Below are 13,869 nucleotides of genomic sequence, written 5' to 3' on the forward strand. Positions count from 1 at the left end.
TGCCCGTAAGAAATCATCTCTATAGGATCGTGGTATGTGTTGATTTGTGGAGTTTTAGAATGGACGGCTACAAACTAGGCGTCTATAGATCGAATGGTTAGGATGATTGTATGGAGCTGGTTTCTTTAAAGATCGAATGGTTAGGATGATTGTATGGAGCTGGTTTCTTAGGAACACCCTATCTATGTGAGATCCTATGTAATGAAGAGGTAGGATGAGTCATAGAACATGGGAGATGGTGTTATATAGAGGCTTGCTTAGCCTGCGCGATACCTCAGAAACCTCGCCTCATATATATATATATATATATATATATATATATATATATATATATATATATATATATATATATATATATATATATATATATATATAGAGAGAGAGAGAGAGAGAGAGAGAGAGAGAGAACATTTCCTACACACTTGTGTAGGTAAGTTACCTACACACTAGCTTAAAATACAGTGGGGGCCCACATTGTTTGGGTGATCCAAATAATTCATTTGAATGATCCTCACATAGATAGGGTGTCCACAAAAAATCAGATCCATAGGATCATCCTAACCATTCAAACTATGGAGGCAAAAAATGGACTAATTTGTGAAGGTTTATACACGTCCATTTTACCTCCACAAATCGTAGGGTTGGGATGATCCTATGGATCTGATTTTTTGTGGACACCCTATCTATGTGAGGACCATTTAAATGAATTGTTTGGATCACCCAAACAATGTGGGCCCCCACTGTATTTTAAGCTAGTGTGTAGGTAACTTACCTACACAAGTGTGTAGGAAATGTTCTCTCATATATATATATATATGAGGAAAGTGAAGCTACACCGCCGGTGTAGCTAACTTAGCTATACTGCCGGCTTAAAATACAATGGGCCCACATTGTTTTGGTGATCCAAACCATTCATTTGATTGGCCCTCACATAGATAGGGTGTCCACCAAAAATCAGCTCCATAGGATCATCCCAACCCTTCAAACTGTGGAGGCAAAAATGGACAAATTTGTGAAGGTTTTTACACGTTCATTTTTGCCTCCACAAATCGTAGGGTTGGGATGATCCTATGGAGCTGATTTTTGGTGAACACCCTATCTATGTGAGGGCCAATCAAATGAATTCTTTGGATCACCAAAACAATGTGGGCCCATTATATTTTAAGCCAGCGGTGTAGCTAAGTTAGCTACACCGGCGGTGTAGCTTCACTTTCCTCTATATATATATATATATATATATATATATATATATATATAGAGAGAGAGAGAGAGAGAGAGAGAGAGAAAACGGTTTCTACACACAAGTGTAGATAAGTTATCTACACACTAGCTTAAAATACAGTGGAGGGCATATTGTTTGGGTGATCCAAACCATTCATTTGATTGGCCCTCACATAGATAGGGTGTCTACAAAAAATCAGCTCCACAGGATCATCCCAACCCTACGATTTGTGGAGGTAAAATGGACGTGTATAAACCTTCACAAATATGTCCATATTTTGCCTCCACGGTTCGAAGGGTTAGGATGATCCTATGGAGCTGATTTTTTGTGGACACCCTATCTATGTCAGGGCCAATCAAATGAATGGTATGGATCACCCAAACAATGTGGGCCTCCACTGTATTTTAAGCTAGTGTGTAGATAACTTATCTACACTTGTGTATAGAAAAGAAACTGTTCTCTCATATATATATATATATATATATAGAGGAAAAGGAGTGTGCGGTCCAGCGCACCTAAGCTTAGGTGCGGTCGAGGGCCCAAACACATGGGTCCCACATTTTTTGTGTTGATCAAAACCATTCACTTGCAAGGCCCCATCATAGAAAGGGTGTGTACAAAAAATCAGCTCCATTGGATCATCCTAACCCCTACAAAAGTGGAGGGCAAAAATGGGCAAATTTGTGGCAAACAGTGTCTGTTCATTTTGACCTCCACAAATGGATGAGTTAGGATGATCCTATGGAGCTGATTTTTTGTACATACCCCATCTATGTAAGGGCCTTTCAAATGAATGCTTTGGATCATCCTAACAAATTGGGCACACATGAGTTTAGGGCCCTCGACCGCACCTAAGCTTGGTGCGGTCGACCGCACAATCTTATTCCTCATATATATATATATGAGGAAAGTGTTCATAAGCTATAGCTTATCTAAGCTATAGCTCAAAAACACATGTGGCCCCACATTTTTTGGGGCATCCAAAGCATTCATTTGGAACACCCTTCTATGGATAGGGTGTGTACCAAAAATCAGCCATATAGGATCATCCTAACCCAATCAAAGGTGGAGTGTAAAATGGGCATACACTGTGTGTCCATGTTTCTGCCAATTTTTTCCCTCAACAGATGCCAGGGTTAGGATGATCCTATATGGCTGATTTTTGGTACACACCCAATCCATAGAAGGGCGTTCCAAATGAATGCTTTGGATGGCTAAAAAAGGTGGGGCCACATGTGTTTTTGAGTTATAGATTAGAACTCAGGAACACTTTCCTTTATATATCTATATATATTATAGCAGAAGAGAAATTAGAGAATTTTTTGAATATTTCCAAAATTCTGTCAGATTTACACGTCCATGTTTACTTTTCTGAAAGGGAGGAATTTCGGGCGAAAATGCCATGAATAGCCCTATTTTATCTTCAAAATGATTCCCCATATCCCCTTCTAAAGGACGAAATGAAGTTTTATCCATCCTTGCAAGGGATTTGGCAGAAGGCATTTGCAGGTGAGAGCATCCACCTCATATATGAAGTCAAAATCTGCTGAAAAGTTAGCCTTAGTGGCTGCCCTCACCTTCAACAGACCATCCACCAAATGCCTTCCGCGATGGATGCTAGGAAATCCCAATTTTTAATATAAAATTTGAATGGAAAGTCAACATTTGCGGCTCTCTCCCTCTCTTTGCATATCTCCGACCTTATATGCTCTGTGGGCCCATTTCATATAAACGTTGTGGAATTTTTTGGCATTGGGCAGTGATAAATTCACCCCCCTTGCACTACAATATTCACCCCTATACAGCCCACACCATAGGATGATCCAAACCGTCTGTTTGATGGCCACATTTTAAATAGGTTGTGCCCCAAAATTGCTTTCCATAGGATGATCCTAGCCCCCCGATCTATAAAGAAACTCCATATAATCAAACCTCTATAGATCAGACGGTTAGGATCATCCTATGGAGATGATTTTTGAAGTAGAAGTTTTTTGGCATTGCGCGGTGATAAATCCACCCCTTTCTACTACAATATTCACCCAAGTTTTTTCAAAATGGACTATACAGCCCACACCACAGGATGATCCAAACCGTCCATTTGATGGCCGCAATGTAAATAGGTTGTTCCCCAAAAATCTTTTCCATAGGATGATCCTAGCCCTCCGATCTATAGAGAAACTCCATATATCCATTTTGGGTAGTGTTGAAATGAGCCTCATTTACTTAATTACTCTAATTCTTTTATCTAATTCCGATTCTTAACTATTTACAAATATTGCTTCACTTTTGTATTTTATAATGTACTATGTAATACGAAGCTAGCAAGCTTGGTACTTTGTTCTTTATCAAGAAGACCGACGCTATTCATGCCATGCAAACTGATTGAGAAAGTCATATGTTTCACTGAAAAAATAGAACCTGATTCTGTTTATTAAATGAATTCGAAGTATTTGTTTTTAAGGGATAAAATTGGCTTCCAGTAGTTTAGTCACATTTTTTCTTCCATCTTTGCTTTCGGATTGCCATTTAAGAGGCTTTGTTATGGTATGATCGTGTGCCTTGCTACCTTTTAACCTCTTTCAATCAAAAGTTCTTTCTGTTATATATGTCCGATTGAAATAATGATAATCAATGCATTTCTTTTTTTTTTTGTTAAATAATAGTAGTAAGACATCTTTTTATAACTATTAAGTTTTTTCTAGCCCGCGCATCGCGCGGGGTGCTTTACTAGTATATATATTATATATATATATATATATATATAGTAGAAGAGAAAATAAGAGAATTTTTTGTAGAATTACACATCACTCTTTTTGACTTTTTTTAACAAAGGCACCCATTCAACACACATATTTTCAATCATATCCCCTCCTTTATGCTTTTTAACAAAGGCACCCATTAGAGCCAAATAATTTCAATCCTACCCACCTCCTTTATGCTTTTTTAATAAAAATCCTATAGGGTGATCTTGACCATCCGATTTAAGAGGAACAACATATTATGGAAACCTCTATAGATTGGAGGGCTAGGATCAGCCTATGGAAATGATTTTTGGGGCACACCCTATTTATGTTGTGTTCCATCACATGGACGGTTTGGATAAACCCGTGATGTGGTCCGTATAGTTCTTTGTCCGCCTGTGCATCGCACGGGGTTTTTTACTAGTATATATATATATAGCTCGTGAGCTTGAGCTCACGAAGCTTATATGAGCTAGAGTTTCACAAACACATGGGTCCCACATTTAGCCTTTATATAGATAGGGCGTGTACCAAAAATAAAGTCCATAGGATCATAATAACCCATCCAAAAGTGGAGGGAAAAATGGATGGATAGACAATGTTTGTCGACAAATCTGCCCATTTTTGCCCTCCACTTTTGGCGGGGTTAGGATGATCCAATGGACATAATTTTTGGTACACACCCTATCTATGATGGGGCCTTGCAAATGAAGGGTTCGGATCACCACAAAAATTGTGGGACCCATGTGTTTGAGCACTCTAGCTCATATAAGCTTATATGAGCTCTAGCTTACGAACCATGTTTCAAAAATGAGCGACATGGATAAGGCGACAACGACAGTTGCCAGAGATGGCAACGGCGACGGTGGGCGTGAAGGAAAAGGCATAATCCTAATTCCTCTGCAAATGGCTTAAAACCAGTGACGAGGGTATTTATTTTGACATTAATCCCTCTGCAAATGGCTTAAAACCAGTGACGAGGGTATTTTTGTCCTCAAAATATTAACCGCAGTTAAAGTCATTCTCTCGTTAAACTAACGGACCGTCAACCGAGGGGGTCTACTTAAAAATGTCAGAAAGATGAGTGGATGTCTTTGATGAAGTCGATACCACGGTCAGGAGTGGAATTTGGCATAGTTGAGGGTGTGTAAATGTACTTCTCCCGTATTTTTATTTTCCCTCGTGGGGGGTCTGTTTTTTTCTTTTTCTTTTTTAAGAAGAGGCACAATAGATAGACAAAATTAAAGCATCATTTATTCCCTTCACTTCTTTTACCAACCGAAAATTGAAGAAATTTTTAAGCCTCCATATTTTTACAGATAAAACCAGCAGATAATGCACATTTGACAAAAGGAAAATAACGCTTTCGTAGATGTTTTAAGTATCTTTGAGTTTAATACCAGATTCAGCTTTGGTCAAGCCACCATCATGTTCCTTCAACAAATAGTCACAGAGTTCCAAGAGCTGATCCCCGAGGGGAGGGATGGAAGGGTTGCGGCTGTCGTTGTAGTAGTGCACATTATAAGTAATCTGCCACACATCATGCCTGAAGTCTTCCCTGCTCTTGTAGTTCTGCCTCCTCACCTTCTCTCCAATCGTCGAAAGATCCATCGGCATTGTTATGAAGTCCAGAAAATCAGGAGCTTCTTTCTTTGACACCGGCTTCAGGAAAAGATAAGATATTTCTTTCGCATCCCTGAGGCCTTCCACGATATTCCCTAAAATGTTTGACAGTGCAACCTATGCAGGAATTGTACAATCAGAGCCATGACAATGTATCTATGCATGCATGCATGCATGTAATTATGTACATTTTGAGTATATGTATACGTGTTTTGATGTGTATGCAGATTAGGATTTGGTTTGAGAAAGAAGTGGCAGAAGATACAGGCAACTTGGCCCAAATCTTCATGAAGTACCACAGAACAATGACTAGCATTAATTCATGATCATTCCATGGAGATTCCATAAGGCTACAAATATATATATATATATAGTAAAAAACGGGCCGACAAAGAACTATACGGACCACATCACGGGTTGATCCAAACCGTCCATGTGATGGAACACAACATCAATAGGTTGTGCCCTAATTTACTACCTAAACCTACGAATCAAGTCAATTACAAAGTTTCTGAAAAGAAAAAGCACCAAAAAGTACTGTACAGCTTGCACCATAGGATGATCCAAATTGTCCATAAGATGGGCCACAACGTAAATAGGTTCTGCCTCAAAAATCAAATACAAATTTAGGGATTAGAAAAATAAATGAAGGTTGAAATTGTCTAAAAATATGTAGAGATAACATAAAAAAAATTAATTGAATTTTGAATGTGGCATTTGCTAGGGAAAATTTGTGGGAAGCAGTTTCATGGCTACCTTTTGTATACGAAAATAACCACCTCAAATGAATAAAATGAGGACAAAATCTGCCGAAAAAATGAGCCCGTGTGGCTTTTCTAACATGCAAAAGTCAGCCGCAAAAATGGCTTTTAGTGAAATAATTGCCTAGCATATCCCGATGAATACATGCATTGTATCTTCCCAACCATGTGATGAGTTTTGGTAGGCCACAATGTAAATATGTTTTGGCGTAAAATAATTTCCATAGGATGATCCTAGCCTCCGATCTATTGAGGTTTGATTATACATAGTTTCTCTATAGATTGGTGGGCTAGGATCATCCTATGGAAATGATTTATAGGGCCCAACCTATTTGCATTGCGGTCCATCAAATCGACGGTTTGGATCATCCTATGGTGTGGGCTGTACAGTCCACAATATATTAAAAAAAGGAATTTGCTAGGCAATTTCTCGGAAAGCCATTTCTCCACAATCTTTTACATGTGAATTCGTGGATGCCATCATTTGTAAATAAAAACGGCTGAGAAATGGCTTCACGAGGTAAATTTAGAAAAGTGGTCTCAGCAGATGCATGCAAGAAGCAGACGTTACTTATATAATATGATGGATTTGCTAGCGTCCTTTGCAGAAAACACCTTTGCGCCTGCCCTTTGCATGTGAAGGCAGCCACGGCAGTGAATAAGACAAAATCTGTTAAAAGTCAACATAGATGCTGTCATCATCAACATAGATGGATGTCATCACATGCAAAGGAACAGCGCGGAGGTGTTTTTTGAGAAGGAGGGTAGCAATCCCCATAATATGATATTCTAATAGATTAGAGGGAGAGGAAAACAGCACACTGTATAGAGAGAGGGGTTGGGACAGACGTAAATGTTGACTTTACATCTATTCCTTCCACACACGGTATGGAGACAGGTTTATTTTGTCCTTTAGCAGAGGAAAGGGGAGTCATTTTGGAGAGAAATAACAGGCATTCATGCCATACTTGAACGAAATTCCAAATATGGATTTTTCAGAAAAGCTTATAGATTTTTCAGGGAAAAAATCTCTGACCTATCAAACCTGCTTTGATGTGACTTTGAGAGAGAGAGAGAGAGAGAGAGGGGAACTAAAAAGTCATAGGAAAAATATCTCTGACTCTGCAGCGGAGGACGTATTAGAAATAATCTCATCCTTACAATCTTACCCTTGTATAAGAGAGAGAGGTAGGTATAGCATAACTTTATGTTAAAGAAATGAAACAGACGTGTAAATCTCACAGAATTTTGAAAATATTCAAGAAATTCTCTAATTTCTCTTCTGCTATAAATATCCCCAATCCATATCCGGGATCAAATGGAAAACGTGGATCCTAGAAAATCATCAGAAAAAATCCTGAGAAAGTTCAATTTGAATCCCCACATACCCTGTTTGGATTGCAAGAAAGAATTTCTAGTGGAAATTTTTTCTTGGGAAAACTTTTTCATTCCACAATTTAGAGAGAAATGACGTGATTATGGTTAATTTCGATGGATATTTTCATAAATTGAAGGTTTCTCAAAGTAAAATTTGAATACGTTGGTTCAATTATCCTTTTCAGGGCGTAAAAAAGTTGGAAATTTTAGAATTTTTTTTTCCTTGGCCTAAAGGTAAATGTCCCTTCTGAATCTCAAATTGCTGTATCTCAAATTGTTTGTAGTTTATTGGAAGAATGGCATCAATACGAGTGGCTCGGTTTGCATTTAGAAAAAGTGAAATGAGAGCATGCCTTGTCTTTCCATGCAAAAAACATGGAGAGCATCCCAAAACTTCATTAGACTAATGATGGGTGTACCAGTATTATAAGACCAGACTCAAGCAATGTAGTAAATAGGAAGATGCAGGAATACAAGATTACCTCTCCCGCTCTACGGCGCTTTGTTGGAGGGGCATATTCTGTGGCATAATTCCCCAAATCAAACACAGGCCGCCTCTTGGCAGCTCGGTCCCTTTCCGGAATCCTTCGGTCTTTTCTATTTTCCCTATGCTCCTCTAAATACTCATCCTTTAACTTGTGTCCCTTATTTTTCTTTTGCCTTTCCTCTCGCACCCTGCCCTGCTTTCATGCCTTCCAAGATCTAATTCTCTCTGTTGCTCTTCTCGCATCTGTCTTTCTTCTCTCCAAGCCCTCTCGTCCCTCATCCTCTCCTTGCTTCTCCTCTTCTATTCCTCTTCCCAGAATCTCCTCTCCTCATAGGTTTTCCTTTGTGCCTCCTGCTCAGCCAAATATTTGAGGTCCTTTCTGCGGGGAATAAAGCTTGACAGGTCAACCATCTTCTCAGGCCTTCTAAATCCATCCTCGATTCCTGGGCCCAGTGCATTTTTTATTTGCTCCACATTAATAATCTCCTTCGGTTGTCTGAATGAAATCCTAACAAACCACAATTAGACCTTTCATAACAAATGGAACCCTTTGGAACCCTAAATGAAACCCTTGAAAACATAGAAACCCTAAATTAAATCCATCGAAACCATAGTCAAATACATGGAAACTAAGAAAATATTTGGTTTCTAAAATATATTTCTTTCATTCCATCCAAACCCTAAAAAAACGAAAATCAACAAAATGAAACCCTTTCCAAACCATTTGAAACCATTGATTAACCTAGAAATCAACTAAAACCTTTTGAAACCTTAACACAGGAACTAATTATAGCTTTATACAATTTCAATAATGGTTCCAACTATGTCATATCCAACCCCCCAACAAGAAAACCCAAAAAATGAACCCTAGATTAAATGGTTTAAAAATAACCTTGGGAGAGTTGAAGTAGTGGTTTTCGCAAGAGGAGCTACACTTTCCGGCGAGGAGCGAAGCTTTTTGACGCGGACCGAAGCTTTCCGGCAAGAATAGTCACCGTCGGCGAGGTACAAAGGGGAGAACGAGTGAAAAAAGAGAGAAAACGAGTGAAAAAAGGTAAAAGGGGGAGAAAGGGTAAAACGAGTGGTTAAAGTGATGGGAGGGTATTTTAGTCATTTTCCATTCCCTACCGTACCTGCCAGCCCTTTTCTCATGAATTTGAAAATCCCACCCTTGATTCACAATATAACGTAAACTTTGCATTTTTTTCATAATTTTTCCTATATTTATATATTAGAATTTGCTAAGCAATTTCGCAGAAACCCATTTCGTGGCTCATAATGCATCTGAGGTGGCTGTTCTCTCCGGCAAAAGCGAGTCACAAAGTGGCTTTCTACAAAATTACCCAGCAAAACCCTGATATATTTATTCATTGACAGTTACATATAATGGGAAAACTTGGGGCTTTCTACTCGGCTATTAAGGATTTGCTAGGCAATTTCATTGAAAGCCATTTCGTGGCTGACTTTTGCATGAGAGAACACACACGGGCACATTTTTTAGAAGATTTTGTCTTATTCATTTAAATGTGCTTGTGTGGCTGTTCTCTCATGCAAAAGTCACCCGTGAAATGGCTTTCCACAAAATTCCTATCTCTCATGCAAAAGTTAGTCGTGAAATGGCTTTCCGCAAAATTGCCTAGCAATTAAATAACTTATACATTTTTTTTTTAGAAATATTAAATAACTTATATCTATCGAGGTTTTTCATAAAGCCTTGCCCCATTTTGTCTCTGATCATAACCCACTTATCCTTGATCCTAGATTGGAGTCGTGGGGGCCTCCTCCTTTTAGATTTGAGTTATCCTGGCTTTGCATTCCTAATATGGTGGAAAAAATGGGTGAATGGTGGTTATCTGTTCCTGCAGAAGGTCCTACTAATGTTCTGATTGGCCTCAAATTGAGGTTTGTGAAGAAAAAATTGAAAGAGTGGGTTGGGGAGCGGAATCAGCAATATGGGGGTAGGAAACTTTAGATTGAGAATCACATGATGGAGTTGTCTGCCTTAGAGGAATGTGGCCTTGGTGATGAAGTGGAGTGGGAAGAATTGGGAAGATTAAAAGAAGAGCATAAAAGCGTGCTTCTTCAAGACGAGATATCATGGCGTCAAAAATCTAGAGTGAAGTGGTTCTTGGAAGGAGATAAAAATACGGCATATTTTCACGCTATGGCTAGTGCTAGAAGGAGGAGAAACATAATAGAGTCGCTAAATGTCAATGGAAATATGGTGAATAGCAAAGAGGAGATTTCTAAAGCTATCTTGGATTTCTATTCTTCTCTATACTCATCAGAGAACATGGTTCGCCCCATCCCTGAGGGTGTTGAGTTGTAACCTATCATTAGAAGAGTGTTCGAGCCTGGAAAAACCTTATGGGGAAGAAGAGATAGAAAGAGCTTTATTTTCCATGGGTAAGGATAAGGCTCCTGGACCCGATGTCTTTTGTTTAGTGTTCTTCCAATCGTCTTGGTCGTATGTGAAGTTTGACATTCTACAGTTTTTTAACATATTCTATCATGGATTGACTCTGGATAGGGGAACAGGTGCTGAATTTATTACCCTTATCCCTAAGGTGGAGGGAGCCTCAAAGGTGTTGGAATACCTCCCCATTAGCTTGGTGGGGTGCTTGTATAAATTGTTGGCAAAAGTTTTGCTAGATAGACTGAAAAGTGTCCTTCCATCAATTATTTCAGATAGTCAAAGCTCCTTTGTTAGCAAGAGGCAAATTTTGAACTGTTCTCTCATAGCGAATGAAGCAATTGACTACTATCAAAAGTCTGGGAAAGGTGGTGTCTTATGCAAATAGGATATGGAGAAAGCTTATGATAGAGTTGAGTGAGACTGTTTGGGTTACCTCTTTGGGAGGATGTGTTTTGGTAGCCAGTGGCGAGGATGGATCAGAGAGTGTGTTTCCTCGGCTTGGTTCTCTATTCTTATTAATGGTTCCCCTGGAGGCTTTTTGAAATAATCTAGAAGTCTAAGGCGGAGGGATCCTCTTTCTCCCTTTTTGTTTGTTATATTTACCGAGTCTCTGAGCAGGTTAATAACAAAGGGCAATATTTTGGGGCTCTTCGAAGGTTTCAAGATTGGTCGTGACTCTATGGAAGTGTCATTACTCCAATTTGCTCATGATACCCTTCTCTTTTGTGCTACTGAGGAATATCAGATTTTGAACTTAAAAGCCACTCTCAGATGTTATGAAATGATTTCTGGTCAGAAAACCAACTTCCAGAAATCTAGGTTGTATGCTTTGAATTCTTCATAGAATGATCTATGCGGTTTTGCTCGAATCTTGGGCTGTAAGGTGGAGGCCCTGCTGTCTTCTTATCTTGGCCTTCCAATTGGAGTTGGGAGACCCAATAAAGCATTATGGGAGCCTATTGTTGAGAGAATTGAGAGAAGATTAGAAACTTGGAAAAGGAATTTAGTATCTAAAGGAGGTCGGCTAACTCTTATCAAATAGGTGTTAGGAAACATCCCTATTTACTTCCTATCTCTTTTCAAGTGCCCTGTGAGTGTGGTGTTGAGGATTGAGCGAATTCAGAGAAGATTTCTATGGGGGGGGGCTCTAAGGATAAGAAAGGAATTCCATTGATTAAATGGGAATCTGTTTGCCTTCCTTTCGATAAGGGGGTCTGGGTATTAGAAGAGTTAGAGACTTCAATCATGCTCTTTTGGGAAAATGGTTATGGAGGTTTGGGCTGGAGGAGTCTTCATTATGGGTGAAAGTGATAGGAAGTAAATACGGTTTCTCGGCTGGTAAATGGGGCTCAAAGGATTTATATAATAAAAAGTCATTGACTGTGTGGCGGAATATTTACAAGCTGAGGCACCTTTTTTATGGTAGTATTAGATATAAAGTCTACACTGGTGACCGTATTAGATTCTGGGTTGATGCGTGGTGCTCAAGTGAACCTCTTATGGTTTGTTCCCTGACTTATATGTGATCGCTTCCCAGAAAGCGGTTTTAGTTTGTGAATGCTTTGTTTGGGAGGGCAGCAGTGTGAATTGGATGCCGAGTTTCAGAAGGAATTTTTTCGATTGGGTATTGGATTCAGTTTCCCAGCTATTAAAGTTGATTGGGGGATGCTACATCAAAAGATTCGAATTTGATAAGAGAGTATGGATTTGGAATTCGTCGGGCTTTTTCTCTATTAAATCCTTCTATCATCATCTTGTGCCCTGCGGTGTACCCTCTATCTCAGCCAAGGTATGGAAATTTCATTGTCCTCCTAGAGTTAGTTTCTTTGGGTGGGCGGTGATACATTGCCGGATTCAAACGATTGATTTTCTTTGGAAACGAGGGATGTCGCTCGTGGATCATTGCCCCTTATGTTTGGAAGATGGTGAATCTATTAACCATCTATTTATCTATTGTAAGGTTGCTAGGGAGGTGTGGAGCCGCATCCTAGGGCGGTTTGGTATTTGTTGGATTTTTCCTCGGTCAATCCCTGATTTGATGGCATATTGGGAGGTTATTTGGAATGAGAAAAATTCTAGAGTCTTTAATGGGGTGACCAAATCTCCATATTGGCCATATATCAAAGTAATTGCTCTTTCTATTGCTTGGGCGAAGAGCCTTACATTGTTTCAATTTGTCTCGGCCTTTGATTGATGGGAAGGATGGCAAATAGTGTGCAATGAAAGTGAAGCTAGATCTCGAATCATTGAACATTGGGAGCCTCCTTCGGTGGATTGTCTCAAGTTCAATTTTGATGGGTCGAGTTTGGGCAACCCAGGGCCGAAGGGTATTGGAGGTCTGCGTAGAGACTCTTTTGAGTCAGCTTTATGGTCCTTTTCTGGCCCCATTAGAGTTGGTGAATGCACTGAGGCGGAGGTTAAAGCTGTGTATCAAGGAATTATTAAAATTGACAAGGCTCTCTATAATAAAACAATTCTAGAGGATGATTCTAAAAATGTGGGGCGGTGGCTCTCGGGTTCAGCGTCTCCCCCTTGGAGATTTTCCTCTTTTTTGAGAAAATCGCTGACTTAACTTTCGGATCCTCTATTGTATTTAGGCATGTAAGGAGATCTACTAATTCTGGCGCAGACTCTATATCTAGGGATGGTGTGTTTAGGGTAGGGTTGGAATGGTTTGCTTTCCTTCCCCCCTAAATTCTCGATCTGTTTTGTATTTCTTTCTTTATGCGGCTTTGAGGACCTTCTTGGTTCTCCTTATTAATTCATTCTTTTACCATTTAAAAAAAAAAACAAAAACAAAACCTTATATCTATCGATTGTATACAATAAATAATGGGAGAACCTGGTGGGCCTCAAGATCATTTGAAACTTTATGAATGTAAATTTCTGGAAGTTATTAGGTACGTTACAAATGTAAATTTCTCTATGTTTCTTAAATCTCTTATTTATCTAAATATGCTCTCTTTCCTTTGAATCTAAATATGCTTACTGTATAATGGGAAAAAGTGAGTGGTCCCAAGGTCATCTAAAAACATATTGAACGTAAATATCCCCTTAGCTATTAAATATGTTATACCTATTTATATAATATATAGTAGGAAAATTTGGGTGGCCCTTCAAAACTTTTCAATTTAAATTTTTCTTAGCTATTAAATCCTTTACAATCTATTTTTACTCGTGTCGGACACGTGCCAGATTCCATTACTTTAGGATTCACCGTGATACGTCTAGATCTCTTTTAT

At 39.0% G+C, this 13,869-nt stretch overlaps 1 pseudogene across 1 annotated transcript in view; it reads right to left on the bottom strand.

The window, feature by feature from the left end:
• Window positions 1-5,195: 5,195 nt before the first annotated feature.
• LOC143878982 (transcription initiation factor TFIID subunit 1-like) overlaps window positions 5,196-13,869 on the bottom strand; it is a 33,158-nt pseudogene continuing 24,484 nt past the window's right edge. Inside the window, exon 11 of the transcript XR_013251110.1 lies at window positions 5,196-5,703. The product of XR_013251110.1 is annotated as a transcription initiation factor TFIID subunit 1-like (transcript). The remainder of the gene's footprint in view (window positions 5,704-13,869) is intronic.

The sequence above is a fragment of the Tasmannia lanceolata genome, unplaced genomic scaffold (genome assembly GCF_043159265.1).
Source record: "Tasmannia lanceolata isolate RefF3 unplaced genomic scaffold, GAP_Taslan_0.1 ptg000006l, whole genome shotgun sequence".
In the NCBI taxonomy this organism is placed as follows: domain Eukaryota; kingdom Viridiplantae; phylum Streptophyta; class Magnoliopsida; order Canellales; family Winteraceae; genus Tasmannia; species Tasmannia lanceolata.